Raw genomic sequence first — 22,275 nt, 5'->3', positions numbered from 1 at the left:
ATATATATATATATATATGAAGTAAAGTTTCTAGCGTATGATGTACTATGAAAAGTTATAAATTTTCCGCTAAATTTACTATGTCAATGTGATGAATGATGACTATGGGTTTGAATAAGACCTCCGAGAGGTCAAGTACGCCATGTTACTTTTAGGGGGGGACTTCCCGGATGTGACAATCGAGTTGGACTAGGGTTTAACGTACCCAAATAGTTCTAGAACTACTAGTGAAGTAGGTTGTAAGTCCCCTTTGTGGGCATCAATTTAGTGATCACGCCAACATGAATTTATACTTTTGGCAAGAAAGATTGGGTCCTCTCGATGGGGCACATATATAGAACTCCACATTTAGCTAATGTTGTTTTATTATCGGTTATTAGTAGCTCCCACAGTAAGTCAAATTTTATTGCCTTCAGTTAGTATTCAGTTTTAGCATGTTATAAATTCGGTCATTGCATGCAGTTAGCTCAGAATTCAGAATATGATGTTCAGAATATTATACTTGCTTTTCTGCTTGTTAAGTTATGTATTAGTTTAGCTTTAATCTATCCTACATGCTCAGTACCCTTCATGTATTGATGCATACGTATTCTCATAATGTAGGTTCAGGTTCTCTGCATCCAGATAACATTTAAATTGATTCCCAATCTCCTATTCAGTAGAATCAGCGGTGATTCATCATTCTTTGAGGACAACAGTCATGAGTTTCTTTTCATATTTTAGTCCTTTAGTTTCAACTTTTTCTAGACTTAGTTGGGGCCTGTCCTAGCATTTTTAGTCTGTTAGAGGCTATTTTTAAGACTTAGTTAATTTCAGCTTAGTATTGAGTTAATATTTTTTTTTATATTAAACTCATTAGTTTCAAATATCTTAGTTTTAGAATATGGGTATTTCTCATATTTTCATTTTAAATTATGATTTAGCTTCCACAACAGTTTATTATCTTTAGTATGCTCATGATCATGCCAGAAGAGTTAGCATGAGATCACTTGTGGTCCTAGGTCCAGTGTTCACATCTCACGGTTAGTCTCGGGGCGTGGTAAACTTGGTATCAGAGCACTAGGTTTAAGAGTCCTAGGATGGGTGAAAAGCCGCACTAAGTAGAGTCCTTTACAAGAGTATGAAGTGCACCACATCTAATGAGAGGGAGGCTATGAAGTGCTTTAGAACTTCACTTTCTTCTTACTCTTATCATGTGTAAGGAATGATCTAATTCCATTCTAACTTGACGTTCTATGTTTCAGATCATGCCTTCTCATAGAGCCAATGCCATGAATGCAAACGCAACTCCTCCAGTCCAATATACAGAAGTCTCCAATGTTGAATTAAGAAATGTCATACAGATGTTGGCTCAAAGTGTCGCCAACCAAAACAACTATCAGGGTCAAGCTCATGCAAATTAAAATGGTGGATCAACAGCACCTAGGGTCTATTACTTTGTTAGGATGAATACACCTGAGTTTTTAGGATCGCAAACTAATGAGGATCCCCAGAATTTCTAGGATGATATCAAGAAGTTCTTTGAGGTACACTTAGTGGAAGAAAAATAGGGATACAGATGCAGCTCCTATTACTTGGGAGTGCTTTAGTGTGACCTTTTTGACATATTTTTCCAAATAGAATTGAGAGAAGCAAAGGCTAAGAAATTCATAAACATAAGGCAGAGTAACATGACGATCCAAGAGTATGGGCTCAAGTTTAACCAACTCTCAAAGTATTCTCCTCACATGGTTGTTAAATCCAAGGCTCGGATGAATAAGTTCTTTTATGGAGTGTAAAATTTAGTCTTATGAATCATGCTTAGTAGGTTGAGGGTGATAAAGTTTTGGAATATGTCAAGGATAATAAGAAGGATAGGACTGGGAACTATGACTATTCTTAGCAGAAATCGGGTAGTGGAAATTGCTCGTAGAGTTAGCAAAAGTTTTCAGCCCCAGCCCCATCATTAGCTAGTGTTCCATCCTCTAAGAATATGTATGACCTGAAGGTTAGAGCACCAGGATCTAAGTTTCAGAGAAGTGTTTCAGGCACCAAGACTTACCGCACTTGCCCTAAGTGTTGTAAGAACCATCTAGGCGAATGCCTCGCTGGAAAGGAAGAATGTTTTGGGTGCATTTAGTATGGTCACAGGTTGAGGGATTGTCCTTCTAGACAGGGTCAATGAGGCAGTAATGGTAGAGCTCGGTGTACAATTTCAGCAGCACCAGCAAGTCACCTGACTCAGCAGGGTAACAAATGTGGTACAGGTGGCGGTCAGCGCCAGAACATGTTGTATACTCTTCAAGCTCGCCAGGATCAAGAAGGTTCTCCTAATGTAGTCACTGGTATGATACCTGTCTTGACCTTGATGTTTATGCATTGTTAAATCAAGCGGCTACTCTTTTTTGTGACTCCTTACATAGCAGTCAAATTTCGTGTTAGTACAGAAACTCTCTCATAACCTTTCTCACTCTCTACTCTACTTGGTAACCCAGTTATAGGTACACGGGTATATAGATATTACCCTATCATAGTCTCTAAGGAAGTCGTTTCATCAGATATTGTAGAGTTAGAAATGGTAGACTTCGATGTCATTCTAGGCATGGATTTGTTACATTCATGTTAGTCCTCAGTAAATTGTAAAACTAGGATTGGTCATTTTTAGTATCCATAAGAACCAATCTTAGAGTTGAAGGGTAGTAGCTTAGCGCCTATGGGTCTATTCATTTCTTACCTTAAGGCCAGAAATGACCAATCTTAGAGTTTGGGTTAAGGATTCTAGCTCTGAAACCCCAACTCTTGAGTCAGTTCTAGTAGTCAGTGAGTTTCCAAAGGTGTTTCTCGAAGATCTTCCTTGAGTCCCTCCCAAAAGAGAAATCGACATTGTATTTGATCTCCTTCCGGATACCCATCCTATGTTTATTCCTCCTACAGAATGGTTCTACCTTAGCTCAAGGAATTGAAAGAGTAGTTGAAAGACCTTTTAGATAAAGGCTTCATAAGACCTAGTATTTCGCCATGGGGTGCACAAGTTTTGTTCGTAAAGAAGAAAGATGTTTCTCTCAAAATGTGCATTGACTATAGATAGTGGTGTAACAGTGAAGGATGTTCACAGGTTTGCTCACCGAATTCTCCTTATGAGCATATCAGAAAGTGGTGTAACAGTTCAGAATGGGGTAGAATCTTCTTTGGTAGTGGAGGTTAAGGAAAAGCAAGGCAGTGATCCAATCATTCTTGAACTAAAGGGTGAAGTCCATAATCAGAAAGTGTAGATTTTCTCCCAAGGGGCTCGCTGATATAAAGAACCAGAAGATTCAATCCAAGGGAGCTTGGACTGGATTGAATCCTTAGATATATGGTGTACTTCCCTACCAGGCTAGAGTCTGTGTTCTTGATGTGGACGAGTTGAGACAGCATATTCTTGCAGAAGCCCATAGCTACAGATATTCTATTCACCCAGGTGCCACTAAAATGTATCGCAATTTGCATGAAGTCTATTGGTGGAATGACAAGAAGAGGGATATAGCAGATTTTGTGAATAAGTGCCCCAATTACCAGCAAGTCAAGGTAGACATCAAAAACCAGGAGGTATGACTCAAGAGATCGACATTCCTACCTGGAAGTGGGATTTGATCAATATGACTTTTATCACATGGTTACCTCGTACTCGTAGATAGGATGACTCCATCTGGGTGATAGTTGATAGAATGACTAAGTCATCTCGCTTTATGGTGGTCAAGACTACACGTTATGAGATTGCATTTGATTCATTTTTCTATTATATTAGATAGAAGTCCTTAGTTTACCTCTCGTTTGTGGAAGTCATTTCAGAAGAGTCTTGGTACTCAGGTTAACTTTAGCACAACATTTCATGCGAAGACGAATGGACAGGCAGAGCGTAGCATTCAGACCCTAGAGGATATGATGAAAGCTTCTGTGATCGATTTCAAGGGTAGATGGGATTATCATCTTCCTCTTATCGAGTTTGCCTACAAAAATAGCTAATATTCCAACATTCAGATGGCCCCTTTTGAGTCTTTGTATGGGTGTAGGTGTAGATATCGTGAGGGTTAGTTTTGATGCAAGTGAAGCAGCTTTGATAGGACCAGATTCAACCCTTTATGCTATGAAGAAAATGCAACTCATTAGACATAGGCTTAAGAAATCCCAAAGTCTTCAGAAATCTTATGCAAATGTAAGGAAAAAGGGACTAGAGTTCCAAGTTATGATTAGGTTTTCTTAAAAGTGTCACCTACGAAAGAGGTGATGAGATCTGGAAAGAAAGGGAAACTCAGTCCTAGATTTGTAGTCTCTTACAAGATCTTGAGAAGGGTTGGAAAAGTGACATATGAGTTAGAGTTTCCAGAAGAATTAGAAGCAGTGCATCCGGTCTTCCACATCTCACTTTTGAAGAAGTGTGTGGGTGATCCAACCTCCGAAGTTCCATTGGAGAGTGCGGCTGTTGAAGCTAGTATTTATTATGAGGATGTACGAGTTGAGATTCTTGACCGTCAGGTTAGAAGGTTGAGAACAAAGAAGTCACATCAATAAAGGTTTTATGAAAGAGTCAGTCTGTAGAGGAAGCTACTTGGGAAGTAGAATTAGTCATAAAAGCCAAGTATTCTCACCTATTTCCTTCTGATTCCACTCCAGCTTGAGGTAATAGTTACTCTTCAGTTTTTCAGTCATTCATGCATGAATTCAACCTTAGAATCATGTTCCCTCAGTTTGTACTTGCATTTTCAGCATATTTGCCTGTTCTTGGAACTTAATCTAGTCAGAAACACAATTGTCAATGTTTAGTGGTAGAGATTGCAGCTCTCACCCTCTATTTCAGCTAGTATAGTCTTCATTCGAGGACAAATGTTCCCAAAGGGAGATAATCAAACACACCATATCAAAGCAGACCAAAAATCAGCTTATCATAAATTTAAGGTGCAATTAACGGTCACCATCAATGGACCGTAGTTTGACCTACGGCCTGTACTGCCGGTCCATAGATTGCCACTGAAGCCCCTTGTAAACTCAGCTCAGAAAAATAGGTTAACTCTCTACTCACGAATAGACCTACGGTCTGTAAGTCATACTACGGTCCGTAGTCTGTGTCTGTAGATCACGTCTCCATTTACCGAGCCTCTGACATGAACCACGATTGACTAGTACGGTCCGTAGATGGACCTATGGAACATAGGTGAAAGTTAGCAGTCAGTTAGGGGGAAAACGTTTTTGGGTCAACTTCAAATGGTCATAAATTTTAACACAAAATCATTTAGGTCTATCATGACTTATGAAATGATAAAATTGAATTATGTTTCGGTAGCCACCGAGTTTGCTTAAATTCGACCTCCGAGTAAAAGGTTATGCCCATTTTAGTGAAGTCTTGTCGAGCATACCCAAAAGACAGACTTAAATAATGGACCATTGATTGAACGATGACCTGTCAATATAGGTCGTCGATTGCTCCGACAAAAATTAACTTAGGGTTCTTTTGGTCTTTTCCTACTTCGTAGGACCCCTAAGATACATCATTTTAACCAAAAATTATGAGATTTTGGTCAATTTAAGCCTAGAAACAAAACTTAAACTTTCCTTAGTCAAATCATTCATCAAAACTTAAAAAGGTAGAAGCAAGAAGGGAGAAAAAGGTCAAGAACCCTATTTCAAGAACGCAACAAGATTCCATCCGTTCCAGCCCGGAAACCTAAAGATTTTTCCGTGGATTTCATGACCAGGTTTGTGGATTTTCACTAGTGGGTTCCTTTCCTTAGATTCTTAGTTTTCGGTCAGATTCTTAATTCCCTTATCATGATTAGACCTAGGGTTTCTAGAACTTCAACAGTATATCATGAATTAGTTAGTTATATGTTCAAAATCTGATTACCATGTTATTGCTCAGATTATCGCATGACTTTCAGAATCCTAGCTATGTAACTTTTTAGTTCTTCAATTACAAATGCTAGGTCAGATATTTTAGTACTTCAGTTATACATTCCTCAGTTATTAATGCATCATTATCAGATTAATTATTGTATTCTCAATTTGTATGTTAAGTTTTGAGTTATCCAGTATTTATAGAAATTAAATCATAATATGTTCACTTAATTCATTAGGAGTAGCATAAAACCAAGTTGGACTAGGGTTTAGGGTACCCAAATAGTCCCAGAACTACTAGCCAAATCGGTTTTAAGTCCCTCTGTAGGCATCAATTTAGTGAGCACGCCAGCATGCATTTCAACCTCTGGCAGGGTATATTGGATCTTTTGAATGGGGCGTATACATTGGAATCCACATTTAGCTCATGTGCTTTTATTTTTGGTTATTAGTAGTTCCCGCAGTTCCGTGAGACTCTATTGCCTTGACCATATTTATAGTTCAATTACTTTTCAGTCTCAACATGTTATAAATTTGTGTATTGTATCCAGTTAGGTCAGAATTTTTTATATAATGTTCAGAATATTATACTTTTTTTTGTGTTTGTTTAGTCATTGTTATTTCTGCTTTACTCTATCATACATGCTCAGTACCCTTCAAGTACTGATGCATGCGTGCACTACATCTTCTCGTGATGTACGTTCATGTTCTCAGCGTCCAGATCAAGCTTAGATCGATTCCCAATCTCCAGTTCTGAAGAATCAGTGATGAGTCCTCATTCTTTGAGGACAACAGTAATGAGTTTTTTAGTACTTCAAGAAACATAAAGGAACTAGTATTCCCTAAGAGTTGATTTAAGATCAAAAGTTCAAGTTGAGTAAAGAGAAAAGATTCAAGAAACTTCTTCAATGAAGTATATTGGTACTAAGTATTCCTAATGAGATTTAAATTATTTACACATTTGAATAAGAACAGAAACGGAGATTTTCTAAGAGCTTTCGGGCTAGTTTTTAGGAAGGCGTAATAGCTTTCTAAATAAAGCAATAGAGGAAATCGAGATTTCCAAGATGTCTTTTGAGCAATTTTTTTGAGAACTAATATCAAATCACACAAGAAGTATGTTTTTAAAACATAAAAGCTAGTATATGTTCGGAGTAATATTGAACACCGATATAGGGGAGAGTTTAGACAACTCACAGCCCCCATAATCATGTAGCCACCATGGGTAGATCAAGGTCATACTTTTTAAATGAACCCTTTTCCCAATAAACTAGTGCATCAATTAGTAGTTGAGGTCCTATGCCTTTGGACGGGTAAAGGATGCGCTAGCAGCGTGAGGTAGGTTATTCTATCATCACTATAGCTCTTATGTGATGAATGTATGTTAGAGAAACTCCCATAGAATATTGTATTTTTATATACATAGGTTAATTGTAATTTAATATACATTTCAATGTTATGTTGTATCCTTGTTTTATACACAGAGTTTAATCATATTTTTAAACAGTTTTTCTTCATATTGTAGTTATTTTAAACTGTTTTATATTGAAATGAGTTCAGTTGAGTATTTCAATTTGAATACCTTAAGTTGAGTATCTTTAGTTAATATGTGCTTCATTGAGTCGGGTATCATATCTTTTAAGTTTAGTATCGAATACTTGAGTTGAGTATCTTATTCTTTAGTTGAGTTGAGTTGAATGAGTTTGAAAAGAGGTAAGTATGTTTCCTTTTTATTCAAATTTCAAGGTTATGCTATACTTTAGAATTCCCCTTTTAGATGCTCGTACATTCCACATACTAAGCCATTTGGCCTGCATATTTTGATGATGCAGACACAACAATTCAGGATCATACATCGAAGCTTCGTTGATACATCTAAACTTCGAGTTAGCTATGGTGAGCCTCCTTGCTTTTGGAGGATTTCATTTATTTTTTCAGCTTAGCTAGGATGCCGTAAGCCTTGTCTTGAATTCCATCTTTATCAGTTAGAACCTTCATAGATAGCAGTTTAGTTAAGAAGTCTGTATTATTCATTTATTAATTATTTTAATGACTTAAATTGCCTATTTTATGGCGAGTTTAATATAATATTTTATTCAGAGTAAATCTTTAAACTTAGAGCTTTGTATTTTAGTTATTGAAGTAAATCTTTAAACTTAGAGCTTTGTATTTTAGTTATTGATTTTACTTAGTTTTAAGCTTTTGCATTCTTAAGTTAGTCTTCCGGTTGTAGTCATCAAAGATGAGGGTTCACTTGGGAACCAACAATGGTTCTTAGTGCCGGCCACATCCACGGGGTAGACTCGGCTCGTGACACAAACAAACTTTTGTAGGTTACTTAATATAATAATGTATATCAAAAGTGAATATATTTATGATATGTATATATATTGATGTCAATTTTTATATTTAATATCCAAAATACGTTTTAGAATTATGTTGGTGAGAATGTAGATGATTCGGTTCAAATGACACCTCAACTTTCCACTCAAATTTGGACAGAAAAAGTTGTAGGGGGACACACAAGGGTAGTGTCTTTTGTCTAGGATATCAGAATGATGTAAGACGATTCCATTCAGGCTTAGAAGGAATTGGATCATCTAGTCAAGACAAGGCCTTTGACGGTGTTCAAATTACTTCTGTATCAGATCATATATCTAAACTTACAGCGGCACTGGCAGAGTCGGGGGAGAAGAGAGTAGCTAAATAACAATGCATGAGTGCGACCGTTCAGCAAATTAAAGAACAAGTTATAACCTCTCTCGTAGACCTACTACATCGGCTCTCGATGACAGTTCTGACGATAATGATGATTGTGTAGGAGACACTACCTAGCTAGTTAAAATCTTGGAAGTTTATGGCTTTTTTGTATATTTGAACATATTTTGAAACATTTTTTAAAAGACTTTACAAGTCTTTAAATATAGATTTAGATTATTTCAAATGTTATTTTAAGTTTCTTATTTTTGTGGATTAGATTCTTTATATAATTGTGTGTTTGATTGGGTTAAATAGTATATAAGTTGGATTGAATTGAATTTTTAGGTGGGTAGCATCCTCTCCAAAAAATTGCATAAAAAGTGACGGATAGGGTCCACTTATTCGTTGTTTTCTAGAATTTTCAAAAAACCCGATGAAGTGCATTGCATTATGGAAATTAAAAAAAAGGAAAATTAAAATAAAGTGACAGCGTCCGTCGATTTTGTTTAAAAAACAAAAAAAATTATCAGTTCGCAACGCAATGTGTCGCATCTAGGAAAGTGTGGAGCTAAAAAGCGACGGACGTGATTGCATCGCAGTTGCCGTTGCTTTTGGCAAAAAAAAGAAACGGACTGTGAAGCTTATGTTCGTCGCTTTTTTGTAATTTTTTAGTAGTGTTAATTGTCTCAATTTATGTGTATGACACGCTTGTGAAAAGAGGCAAAATTGAACTAATCTAAAGGTTCAAGAATGAAATAGAGAAAATCTTTGAAATAAATGATCTTGGAGTCATGAAGTACTTTCTTGTCATGGAAAGATTGCAGTTCAGTGATGGAATTTTCATATGCGAACAAAAATAAATTACGGATATTCGATACAGGTTCAAAATGCAAGACTGCAAACATGTGGGTACTCCAATATCTACTAGTGTGAAGCTTGGCAAGGATGAGGATTCCCAAAAAGTGGATGATAGTATGTATAGAAGCTTAATTGGAAGTCTTCTATATCTAACCGCAAGAAAACTTGACATTCGATTTGTTGTTACTTTGCTCTCTAGGTTCATGCATTCGCCTAGAGACACAAACTTGACAACGACTAAAAGAGTGTTAAGGTATATTAAAGGAACCAACAAATTTGGAATTTTTCCCCAATATCTGCCGAAGTAACTATGAACCTAATAGGGTAGGTCCTTCCAGAAGCACCTCTGGATATTATTTCTATTTGGGAACAAGTTATTTTAGTTTGAGATCTAGAAAAGAAGAAACTACAACTCAATCAACAACAAAAGCCGATTACAAATTTGTTGCACCTACTGTGAATCAAGCTGTCTGGCTAAGGAAGATGATGAAGGACTTAGACAATAAACAAACAAAAACTACCAAGATCATGTGTGACAACAGTTCGACAGTCTCAATCTCAAAAAATCCAGTGTTTCATGATCAAATTAAGAATATAAAGATCAAGTTTCATTTTATTAGAGAAGTCCAACAATATAATGCAATGTTACTTGTTCATTATTCATCTGAGAACCAGCTAGCTGAAATTTTCACTAAGTAATTGCCAAAGGAAAGGTTTGAAAATCTGAGGCAAAGAATTGGTGTGTGCCTCAAAAACACCAAGGAAAAGTGTTGGACAATTCACATTTTTTCTAGCTTATTATTTTTAATGTTTTTTACTTAGTATTTCCTATTTTCTAGCTAGACTTAGTCAACATTAGTTGCTCAACTTTATGAAGTTAGTGGCCCCATTTATGGATGTTAGTGACCCCTTTTATTATTGTTAGTGGCTCATGTTCTTATTTAGTTTTAATGATACTAAATAGGAAATGGTTATATTTTTTCATTTTATAAATTCAGACCTTCTGCATATTAATGCATTGCTGGAATTTCATACGTTCTCTCTATTTTTATTCTTCAAATAAGTTTCTTGAGTATTTTGTTCTAACATCATCAATTCTACTTTGAGAATTAGGCAAACCAACTCTCCAGTGCGACAACCGAATTACCAATTACAAGATCATCATATACATTTGGATCGAATTTGAACACAAGATACATAATGTATGTTGTTCTCTTCGACAACATTTGAGTGTCATTCTTGCAATTGATATGAAGTGAGATAAGACCCCAAAAATAAGACACTTTTGAGAATCTGCAAAATTTAATCACTTTTTGTTAATATATATGCAGTTAATTTAAATGGCTAGGATTGCATTTGTTATTAATGAAGAAATGATTGACAATATCGTTCTAACAATTATTAATTATGTTCATTAATATTTTCATCATGAACTTTATAACCATTCTAGTTTTGCAACCAATGTTGAAAGATTATGTAGCTCGAACTCTTCAAAAGTTCTGATGGCAATGTTGTGTATTAAATCCTCCAAATATTGTAAATTTTTACCGGATAAGACACGAGCATGACAATATTTTTGGACAATCTTATCAACATAGATGATTGATAATCGGAACAAAAAATAGATTAATTGGTTGAGATATGTAGAATTATGTTGCATAGTATGCATGTATCAAAAAGGTTTTGGGTAGGATGAATCAAAATCATTGGACACAATATGATAAAGCTGCTACAACAAAATTTAAGATTCATCTCACTATTAGTGAAACTCAAAAAGATGGTACATTAGTTTGAAGAACTTATTTGTGTTTTTTATATTTTCATGACAGATTATCGCTTTAGCAAATTTGATAAAATTGTTTGTTGCATCCTTATATGTTGATAAAAGAGGTTCATTTTATGCTTAGACATTAAAATGATTCCAAAATTTGAAGAATCTCTTAAATTGGATGCAGGGAATAAATTAAGTTGGTTTATGAAAGGGAATGAATAAAAGTCATAACCAACTCAATTAACATCTAAGATAATTGAAATAAGAATCTACAAGATCCAATAATTATCAATAATTTAATGAAGAACTTTGGAATGAGCGCTCTTAGTGCAAAGTCTAAAGGCATTTGAGAAACTACTTGAAGGTATAATTCTACAATATTACTTTCAAAAGATCGTTTTAGTAACATTCCAAATATTTCTAAACTAAGACCCTAATCATCCCATAACACCTCGCAACTCTACTCTTAAAATTTGAACTGCTTCTATAACACCTAAGACTTTAAAAAAAGTTAATTGGCATGACTACAACCCTAAAATAAACCGTGGACCCGTCACTAAAGCCTAATCGGCTTGTAAAAAGGAGCCACAATAGTTTTAAGAGTGTGGCCCAACCATTTACCAGGGGAAAATCCAACGGGTTCTGAAGTCCTAGACGACCTATTTAGGGAAGAATATCCAACCGTCCATGTCTACTAGGCAAGGGGTCTCCTTGACACTTCCCTACACGGCTTTTGAGGGAAGGTATAGACCGTCTTGCCCTTCATTTAGAAGACCATGATTAGTTTTCAAGTTAAGGTCAACTTCAAATGACCATACCTCTTAGTTTCAAATTGTAAAACAGCACAAGAACTTAGTTCGATAAAAGAAGATGCAACAATAAACTTAATTTTATTTATATATGAAAGTAATATAGTGTGGGAGATTCTCTAATCCACAAACATCACTATGAGCCTAAGTGATGGTACAGTCTTACCTCACGTTCCAAGACGACCGTCCTATAAGTTGACGTCAGTATTGATCCTGAACTACGAAGTGGACCCACTAGTCTATACTACAAAGCACCAAAAAATCATCTAAAAAGTATCACACTTCTTCTGTCCATGTTGGCTACATGGTTTATGAGGCTTGAGTTAATATGAATTTGCATCCCATATCGTTGCCCAATACTACTCCCAAAATACTTAGCTCATATGTTTTAAATGACTTCTTCTCTGGTTTGAGGTAATTGCTCAAACATAGCTTTAAAACTCTCTTGGAAATCAAGCTTTCCTTTTTAATGAAACTAGCCAAAGGCTCTGTTGGAAGTCTAGCTTCCTTCTTCTTGCTCAAAATGTGAATACATTTGTAACTATTAGGGAATGCTTAGTTCCCTTATAACTTTTGAGAACTGAACTTAACTCTTTACTCTTTGCTTAACTTGAAACTCTTGACTTTAACACCGCTCTAAGTTCCCCTATATTTCTTGAATGAAAAACTTCCTTAACTTCTAGACTTAACTCTTAACTCCTTTGACTTTGACCTTAGCTTTCCTTAAATTGATTATGGATTTCAAGGTTATGATTTGCATTCTTTAGTGATTTATGGGAGTTTAGAAATCATTTGAAGTGATTAGAATTACCATAAGGTTTTAATGTACCTTAGCAGGACTTAAAAGGGTTAAATTACGAAAAGTGGGCGAAAAACATCGATCCAAATGAACTGGTGGTGCTACGTGCCAACATCAGTTGACTGAAGCTTGGTTCTGGTGCACAAGTGGCGCGTCGTGCCAGGCCCAGTAACTGAAGCTCTCTTTTGGCGCACTGCTGGCGCGACGCATGTGGTCTTGCCCAGGTGCGTCTAACAAATTTTTCAACTCATTCTTTGGCCTTAAAATTCCTAAACCTCCATGTTTTCATCCCCAAAACGCATTGTTATCGCCAACGAAAAGGTTGCAAATGTGTATACGGCCCCCTGATAGGAATGAGACTTAACAATACCTTCAATACCCATCAGATATGGCTCAAAAACAACATCAAAAACTACTAATCAATTTCAATGGGTATTAAATCAATTCAACAAAAAAGGGATTCAATGAGATTTTCAAGAATTAACTTCTAATCATGTAATCAATTCTAAAACTTCTGAAGTTAAACAAGATTGGTGTGCGGATGAATTAACCCAAAATAAAAGAGCTCACGTACCTTGATAATGATCACCCCCGACGAATTCAACTCGAAATTCCTTGGCATTATTAGCGAAATCTTCATATTTCTCCCTTCTTCTTCTCTTCTCTTTTCTCCCAAACCTTAACCGTGAAAGAACTTTTATTATCTGAACTAAAACTTAATTTTACCCCAATTAAACACTTAAAATGAATTATTAAATAAATGAATAATATGAATAGTTTGCCCTTTTTTAAATTCGAATTGGACTTTCCTTACTTCAACAACCCAACTTCTGAAATGCATATCTCCTGATACGATATAATAAATAAACAAACTCGTTGTCGTTGGGAAGATCTTTCCAACTATATAAATAACTGACTCTAACGCATCATGAGCTAGAAGTTATGGTCATTTGAAAATGACCATAAACTCACTTTCTTAATTTTAGGAAATTTTCCAGATTTTTCCTTTTCTTACAAAACATGAAATTTTTTAGTTTCATAGCTTATCCTGGGCTATTACGAGTTACGAAATGTTACAATATCTCCTCTTTGGGAACATTCATCTTCTAATGAGATTTCTTTCACTAAGATAAGAATAGTAACTTCAAGTTCAATACTCAACAATCGAGAACAAGTAACAACAAGCTTACTCATAGTTTATGAGAATATGATTAATGCCTTGATATATATTCTCTCCTAACTCAAAGAAATGTGGATCTATCTTCTTCATATCCTCTATATCTTCCCATGTTGCTTCTTCCACAAATTGGTTCCTCCAAAGGACCTTGACTGGCGCAACCTCCTTTGTTCTTGACTTGTGAACTTACCAATCTAAAATTTGAAACGGAATCTCTTCATAGGATAAGCTATCCTTAATCTCAACATCTTCAGTTGGTACAATCAATGAGGGTTCACCCATGCATTTCTTTAACATGGAGATATGAAATACAGGATGAACGGCTCATAACTGTTGTGACAGCTCTAATTCATAAACTACATTGCTAGTTCTTTTGGATATTCTATAAGGTCTGATATATTGGGGATTAAGTTTTCCTTTTTTACCAAACTAATAACACCCTTCATGGGTAAAATTTATAGATATACTAAATCATCCAGCTTAAACTCTAAGGACTTCTCCTAACATATCTGTAGGATTGTTGATGACTCTGTGCCGTTTTCAATCTCTCTTGAATCACCTTCACCTTCTCCGTGGCTTGGTGAACTAGATCTTGTCCTATAAAACCTGCTTTGCAAACTTCGAACCACCCAATAGGAGATTTGTATCAGTTGGCACCAAATTTTGGTCTGATAGTTTTAAAATTTAATTTTTGTGTATTTTATTTAAATAGTTCAAAATGTGTTTTGTCATTTTAATGCAATTTGTAGATAATCGTCCTTTTTCTCAAAGAATTAAAATTTATATCGGTTGTAATGTTTATATTATTTTGTCACAGCCGGACGTTCAAATATTTGTTCATTTTTTATAGAATCATTATTTCTCTTAAATAATATTTTTTATATGTAATTGATTACATTCATTACATTTTTTTATATTCATTTTTCTCTATTACATTGTTAATATTCTTTCTGATATTTTGTACAGTCCAAAATTCATACGCAAATATTTTATCAACCAGTGATTTTGTGGTCCACAGTCTTGAGCCCATTGTAGAACGATGAGATCCTACTTAATGAAAAGTTTATCCATTAAATTAAGGGGTGAATAAGATTTTAGATAATGGGAGCGACATTTTCAAATTTTTAACTTAATATTTTCTTGGTATTCTTTACCTTCTCTGGCACAATCATAGGAGCTCTGGCAAACAACCGAAGCTCAAGTCCACCGCACAATAGATCCCTTTCCCTATAGATTTGAGAATCAAACGAACCTTTTGTCATTCCCTTCATATTCCTACACCAGTAGCTTAAACAACTCCATTGTCTTCTTCCTTTCACTTTTAATTTCTTCCATCAACAAACTTCACACAGACACAGACACAGACAACCACACCCACAACCCACCGTAAAAACAACCCAGAAATCCATCGGAGCAGTGAGCTCGAAGGTCTGCCAAGTTCCAGCAGCCGGTTCAACAATAAACGATCTCATTCTACATGTTTTCCGACCACGAGCTCACTCCACCGTTACTCGGCTGTTCAACAACCCAATAACAACACAACATCTCAACCACGAAGCTCCATCACCAAATTTCTACCAAACCCACTTCCTTTTCACCTTCGTTCTCCAACTACCAGACCCTTCTAGCCATTTTCTCCGACCAAACCACAACCCAAAAACCCAACAAAGAACTGACTCGTTTTGCTTTCCTTTTATGATAATTTGTTTGTTTCTTTTTTTTGTCGGTACCTCAGCGATAACCACCAAACAATAACTCCATCTCCGACAGATCTCAAAGCTCGAAAAACCTAATCCACCGGCGAAGCTCAACAGTTCAAACAAGCCGCCAGACCCACCAAAAGTCGACCTCAAAATTCCATCTCCGACCAAAACCGTTTTCATCGGCGAAACCGACTCCAATTTCCGGTAAATAAGTAGCCCCTTTGCCCTCTGTTTTGATATTTTTCTCTTTGTCTATTTGTGCTTGCTTTTATATGTTAATTATACAAATCTTACTTGTAATTGACTTCGGTAAATGTGATTTTGTTCTTATCAATTTATTATCAAATTTGAAATTGTTCATATTTATCTGTGTATTTTTATTGCCATTCCTCCAACAAATCACTGCTAAGTTGTTCTCTTTATGATTTTGTAAATATACATTGGGTCTTGTGAAATGCGTTATTGCTTTTTATTTGTTTTAATTAATTGTCTTGTGAATATTGGTTATTACTTTTATTTGAATTAACTTTGTTATGCATATTGGATAATATATGTCACCGATCACCATTTTATTTGGTACTCTACCTTTGCTAATGATTTTTATTTAGTATTTACTTATTACTTTCTTTTTTTAGTTTTTGTTACGATTACCATGAAATTTAGTGGGTTTTGTTTGGATTGTTCATTCTCTGTTTAATGTTTTAATGGCAAATGTGTTAGGTTGCTACTGTTTTTACTATCATTTTAAATATCTTGTTAATTTTATACATTTTGTTGATTTTTATGTTGATAATTGTTAATTTCTGTGTCGTTATTATAGTATATCTCTTAATGTTATTATTATTGTTATTGTTTGTAAAAATTGGCCGATGAAGAAATTACCGTCGATTTTCAAGGTCTCTCATGTTCATAAATAAGATGAATTTTTACATTTAAGTTATTGTTCGGTTTATTCATATTTATTTATTACTAACACTTTTACGAAGTGTCTTTACAGGTACACATAATTTTTTCCATTGAAGCTACTCGAAGAGCTCGAATTATATTTTTTATTCATTATTATGTAAATATTGACGTTAGGCAGACCTTGGGTCGTTTCTTATATTATTATTTTATTTTATTTTTTACTTGTGTATCTTGCATGTTTATATTACTCGTATATTATTATTATTATCTCCTTCTCAATTTGAAAAGAAAATAAACTCAGTTGGGAACCACAATTGTGGATTTCGAAAGATGTCTAACCCTTTCCCTTAGAAATAACTAGAACCCCTTACCTCGATCAATTGTTTTCATAGACTTTCTTTTAAGTTAATTTGTTAATTGGTTTCCTAGTTTTCCTTAAAATTAGGTGGCGACTCACTTTAATCCTTTTCCCTTTTCCCTTTAACCCTTTGACCCGTTTTAAAATTTTTTAAACTATTTCTTTTTTAACTGAGTCACCGCAATGTTTCTCCCATTCAAAGGATGTCAACAATATATTCTCCCATAAAGTGTTTCATATGGAGCCATTTGGATTCTTGAATGGTATTTTTTATTGTAAGCGAACTAAATGAGAGGTTGGTGATCATCCCGATTCCCCTTGAATCAATCACACAAGCTATCAACATGTCTTCTAAGGTATGAATAATATTCTCCACTTGCCTATCCGTCTGAGAGTGAAAAGTAGTGCTTAAGTTCACGTTTGAACCCAAACCTTTCTGGTAAGACTTCCACAACTGTGCAGTAAATTGTGAACCTCTATATGAAATGATAGAAATTGGGACTCCATTGAGTCTCACCACCTCCTGAATGTATAATTTCACTTAATCCTCTGCCGAATGAGTAGCCTTTACCGGCAAGAAGAGGGCGAATTTGGTCATCCTATCGACAATCACCCAAATTGAATCATGCTACCTGCGAGACCTTGGCAAGCCTGTGAGTAAGTCCATATTAATCATCTCTAAATTCCATTATGGAAGTTCTATATTCTGAGCCAACCCTTCATGTCTTTCTTGTTCAACTTTCACTTTCTGGGAATTCGAGAACTTGGCAACAAACTCAGAAATGTCTTTCTTCATACCTTTCCATCAATATAAATCTCTCAAATCGCGGTACATCTTGGTGGAACCCGGATGAATGGAATATCTGGAGCTTTGAGCCTCCTCCATGATCCTCTCTTGAAGCCCATCCACGCTAGGCACACACAATCTACCTTTGTACTTCAGCACACTATCTCCCCCTTGTTTAAAAGATAATACTCTTTGCTTATGAACATTTGCCTTCAATCAAGATTAATGGGGTCTTGGTCTTGCTTTTCTTTCACCTCTAACACTATTGATGATTCAGCCCCATTAGTCACCACTACTTCTTCTGTGGAATTCATAAGTCTGACTCCTAGTCGTGAAAGTTTGTGCACATCTTTGGTTAACTGCCTCTTTTCTTCCTAAACATGGGAGGTACTCGTCATAGATAATCTTCTTAAAGTATTAACAACCATATTAGCCTTACCTAGGTGGTAAAGAATACTCATGTCATAATCCTTGAGTAATTCTAAACACCTCTTATGTCTGAGATTAAGTTCTTTCTGGGTGAATCGTAGGCTCTTGTGAGCAGTGAATATATCCACATGAACATCGTACAAGTAGTGATTCCATCTCTTCAAGGCAATACCACAACATCCAACCCCAAGTCGTGGGTTGGGTAATTTTTCTCATTTACCTTCAGCTATCTGGAGGCATAAGTTATGACCTTGCCATTCTGCATTAACACACAACCCAAACCAACTCTTGATGCATCACAGTACACCACAACACCTTGAGTACCCTCTGGTAAGGTCAAATCGGAGCAGAAGGGGACCTCTTTTTCAATTCTTGAAAGCTTTACTCACAAGGTTTAGACCATTGAAATTTTATTGTATTCTGAGTCAATATGGTCAAGGGAGACATGATAGATAAAATCCTCTCAACAAACCTTCTATAGTAGCTAGTTAAATCCAAGAAACTCCTAATATCAGTTAGAGATGTGGGTCTAGGAAAACTCTGAATTTCTTCTATCTTTTCGGTATCAACTCTAATCCCATCACTGGAAACAATATGGCGCAAGAATGCCACAAACTTAAGTCAAAACTCACACTTGGAGAACTTGGCAAACAACTCCTTCAATTCCAAGTTTGAAGTACTATTCTGAGGTGACTAGCATTGTCTTCTTTATTCTTTCAATAGATTTGTATGTCATCAACAAACATGATAACAAACAGGTCTAAATAATGTTTGAAAATCTATCTATAAGATTGATGAATGTTGCAGGCGCATTGGTCAAACAAAAGGACATGACCAAACCTCATAATTCACATATTTGGTTCTAAAGGCTGTCTTTGGAATATCAAATTCTCTAATTTTCAAGTAATGGTAGCCTTATCTGAGATCAATTTTTGAGAAGCAGGAAGCACCTTGAAGCTAGTCGAAAAGATCATTTATCTTTGGAAGAGAATACTTATTCTTGATGGTAACCTTATATTATTGGCGGTAGTCTATACACATCCTAAGGGAACCATGCTTTTTTTCTCAAACAAGACCGGAGCACCACAATGTGAGACACTTGGTCGAATAAAACCCTTATCTAACAGATCTTTCAACTGTTCTTTCAAATCTTTTAACTCTGCTAGTGTTATTCTATATGGAGGAATAGAGATAGGACGAATATTTGGAATGATGTGTATGCCAAAGTTTATTGCTCTCTCAAGAGAGACTCTGGGTAGATCATTAGGAAAAACTTTTGAAAACTATTCTATTAAAGGAACTGACTGAAAGCAAGGTACCTCAGCACTTGAGTGATTAACTCGGACTAAGTGATAGACACACCCCTTTAAAACTAACTTTCTAACCTTAAGGTACGAAATAAAATTACCCTTAGGCACTGTTGAACTACTACACCACTCTATAACTGGCTCATTCGGAATTTGAAACTTGACAACTCAAGTTCTACAATGTATTGACTCATAACATGAAAGAATCTAGTCCATACCTAGAATGACATCAAAATTTACCATGTCTAACTCTACTAGATCAGCCATGGTGTTCTTGTGATTGATGAAAATAAGACAATCACGATAGACTCTTTCTGGTAGAATAGACTATCCAAAAGGGGTAGAAACACAAAACAATCCCAAAGTTTCTCGAGAAGAATCTCGAATTTATTTGCAACATAAGAAGTTACAAAAGATAAACTTGCTCTTGAGTCTAAAAAAGCATAAACATCAAAAGTAAATACTTTGATCATACCCGTAACAAAATCTGGAGAATTCTCTTGCTCTTGGGAGCTAATGATTGCATAGAGGCGGTTCGCCCCTCCGCCTATACTTGAAGTGCCTCTTCTAGGTGCAACCTTGTCTGGTGGAGCAACTGCTGAAGATTGAGATCTATTGGCCGGATTTCCATCACCCTGCTTATTCTTAGGACACTATATCATCAGGTGAACCTCTTGACCGCACTTGAAGCAACCTGACTGGCTATCACGACACTAACCGATATGGTTTCTAGCACACCTACCAAATGTAGGAGCCCAATTACCTCCTTGTGACTTGGACTGAGCTTGTCTAGACTTGATGTGCTGTGAATTAGGCCATTATACTCACCTTTGAGCTTATGTGCACTGGTAGATGATGGTGTATGCCTCTTTTGTTTCTGAAATTGTGGCTGATTTGAACCACCCTTCTTCTGCTCAGACTCATTCCTAATCTTATATTTCTTGTTTATGTTCTCCTCTCTGTCCCTCAAGTTCTCCTCTTCAACTTGTTTCACATGAAACATCAACCTGTATATAACCATGTCACCTATCAGCATTGTAGCTCAGCCCTCTTTTCTTGAAGCACAACCCAAGCCAACGACGAACAAGCTCATTCTGATGCACATGTCCTTAGCTATCTTAGGAGCATAGTGTGACAGCTGGGTTAACTTCAAACCATATTCATGAACACTGAAGGAGTCCTGTTTCAGTGTAAGGAACTCTCGTACCTTTGCCTCTTTCAGTTCTCAATGAAAGAAACGCCCCAAGAAAGCCTCTTAAAAACAGGCCCAACTCGAATGTGGTGGATCTTCATCTCTGCCCTCCGTCCACTTGTTGAACAAAGTCCTAGCTACATTCTTCAGTTGATATGCAGGTATCTCAACTCTCTCAGCACCAACCACATGCATATCATTGAAGACCTTTCTCAACTCTTCCACAAATTTTTCTAGATCCTCGGTAGTGCTCAAACCACTAAAGCTGGGAGGATTCATTCTTAGAAACTCGGGAAACCTCAAAATACTAGCCTCTTCATGTCGAGCACCTCTATGTTACTCGACTTGGGTAGTCACCACTTGGTTTAACATCCGGATAGGCTCACAGAACTCCGTATTGATGACTTCCCCTTGAGGTTGCACATTTGGTGCATTAGGTACCTCTTGCTCCTCTACATTTGTTATGGCTGGACGACCCCTTGCTTCTCTTCGTGGAGGTCTGATGATGAGAAACACGCTCAAGCACGAATTAGAGAGAAAATTTTTACAAATAAACTCTAACGTATGAAAAGAAATATCAGTTAAGTAAGGAATTTCTAAATGTTGTAGCCTCCTAATCATAGATGTGGCGCGCTTCACACCGATGACAAAGACTTTTGTAACGACCTGTTTAGTCGTTTTGAGCAGCAGATTTTATTTCTGGAAAAACTGTGTGAGTCGACGGAACCCACGACGGACCGTCATGGGCACGACGGGCCGTCGAGGGTGTCTCGTTCCAAAAGACTTAGACTTCTGAAATTTGGGTACTGAAATCGACTCTCTGAACTTGGCGACGGACCTGCAGGACGAACCGTCGTGGGCACGACGGACCGTCGCAGGTGTCTCGTTCCAGAAGACTTAGACTTCTGAAATTTGGGTACTGAAATCGACTCTCTGAACTTGGCGACGGACCTGCAGGACGAACCGTCGTGGGCACGACGGACCGTCGCAGGTGTCTCGTTCCAAAAGACTTAGACTTCTGAAATTTGGGTACTGAAATCGACTCTCTGAACTTGGCGACGAAGTGCAGGACGGACCGTCGTAGGCACGACGGGCCGTCACAGACTCCTTAAACAAATTGAGTCCATGACGAACCTGCATGACGGACCGTCGCAGGCACGACGGGCCGTCACAGGTTGCGTAATCCCAGGTGGAGTCGGATTTCTTTACACGTTTTAAGGGACGTTTTGGACTATTCCTACTTTAATTATAAAGTTAGAGGGTTAAGGATTATAAGTCTAATTACTTGGGGGTTAAAAGAGGTAACCTTGAGTTAATTAGTGGGATATTATTACCATCTTTATACTTAATTATATGTAATTAGGGTAAAAGAAAGAGGGTTTGAATAAGAAAAAGAAAAAGAACAGAAAAAGAGAACGCACGATTGATAGAGAGAGAGAAACGAACGAAGGGAAAAACACAAGCTTTGGGGAAATTTGCTTGCTTGATCACGAATCTTCGGTGGAGGTAGGTATGGTTTTTATGCTATTCGTAGTAAACTCTTTATAGCGAATGATATGTGTTGGGTAGTATTATGAAGTCTTCTATATGCTTAATTGTGTGCATGTATGATGTGATTTTTATATATAT

The 22,275-nt window shown here is 36.4% G+C and overlaps 1 long non-coding RNA gene across 1 annotated transcript; it reads left to right on the top strand.

Moving 5' to 3' along the window:
- The first annotated feature begins 15,034 nt into the window (after positions 1-15,034).
- On the top strand, positions 15,035-16,800 carry LOC114075068. The gene is made up of 2 exons (XR_003575399.1): positions 15,035-15,871; positions 16,665-16,800. It is a non-coding gene; the product is annotated as an uncharacterized LOC114075068 (long non-coding RNA).
- The last annotated feature ends 5,475 nt before the right edge of the window (positions 16,801-22,275 follow it).

Source organism: Solanum pennellii, chromosome 12 (genome assembly GCF_001406875.1).
Source record: "Solanum pennellii chromosome 12, SPENNV200".
Taxonomy (NCBI): domain Eukaryota; kingdom Viridiplantae; phylum Streptophyta; class Magnoliopsida; order Solanales; family Solanaceae; genus Solanum; species Solanum pennellii.
Note: the sequence above shows the minus strand (reverse complement) of the source record. Positions and strands in the feature narration are given on the sequence as shown.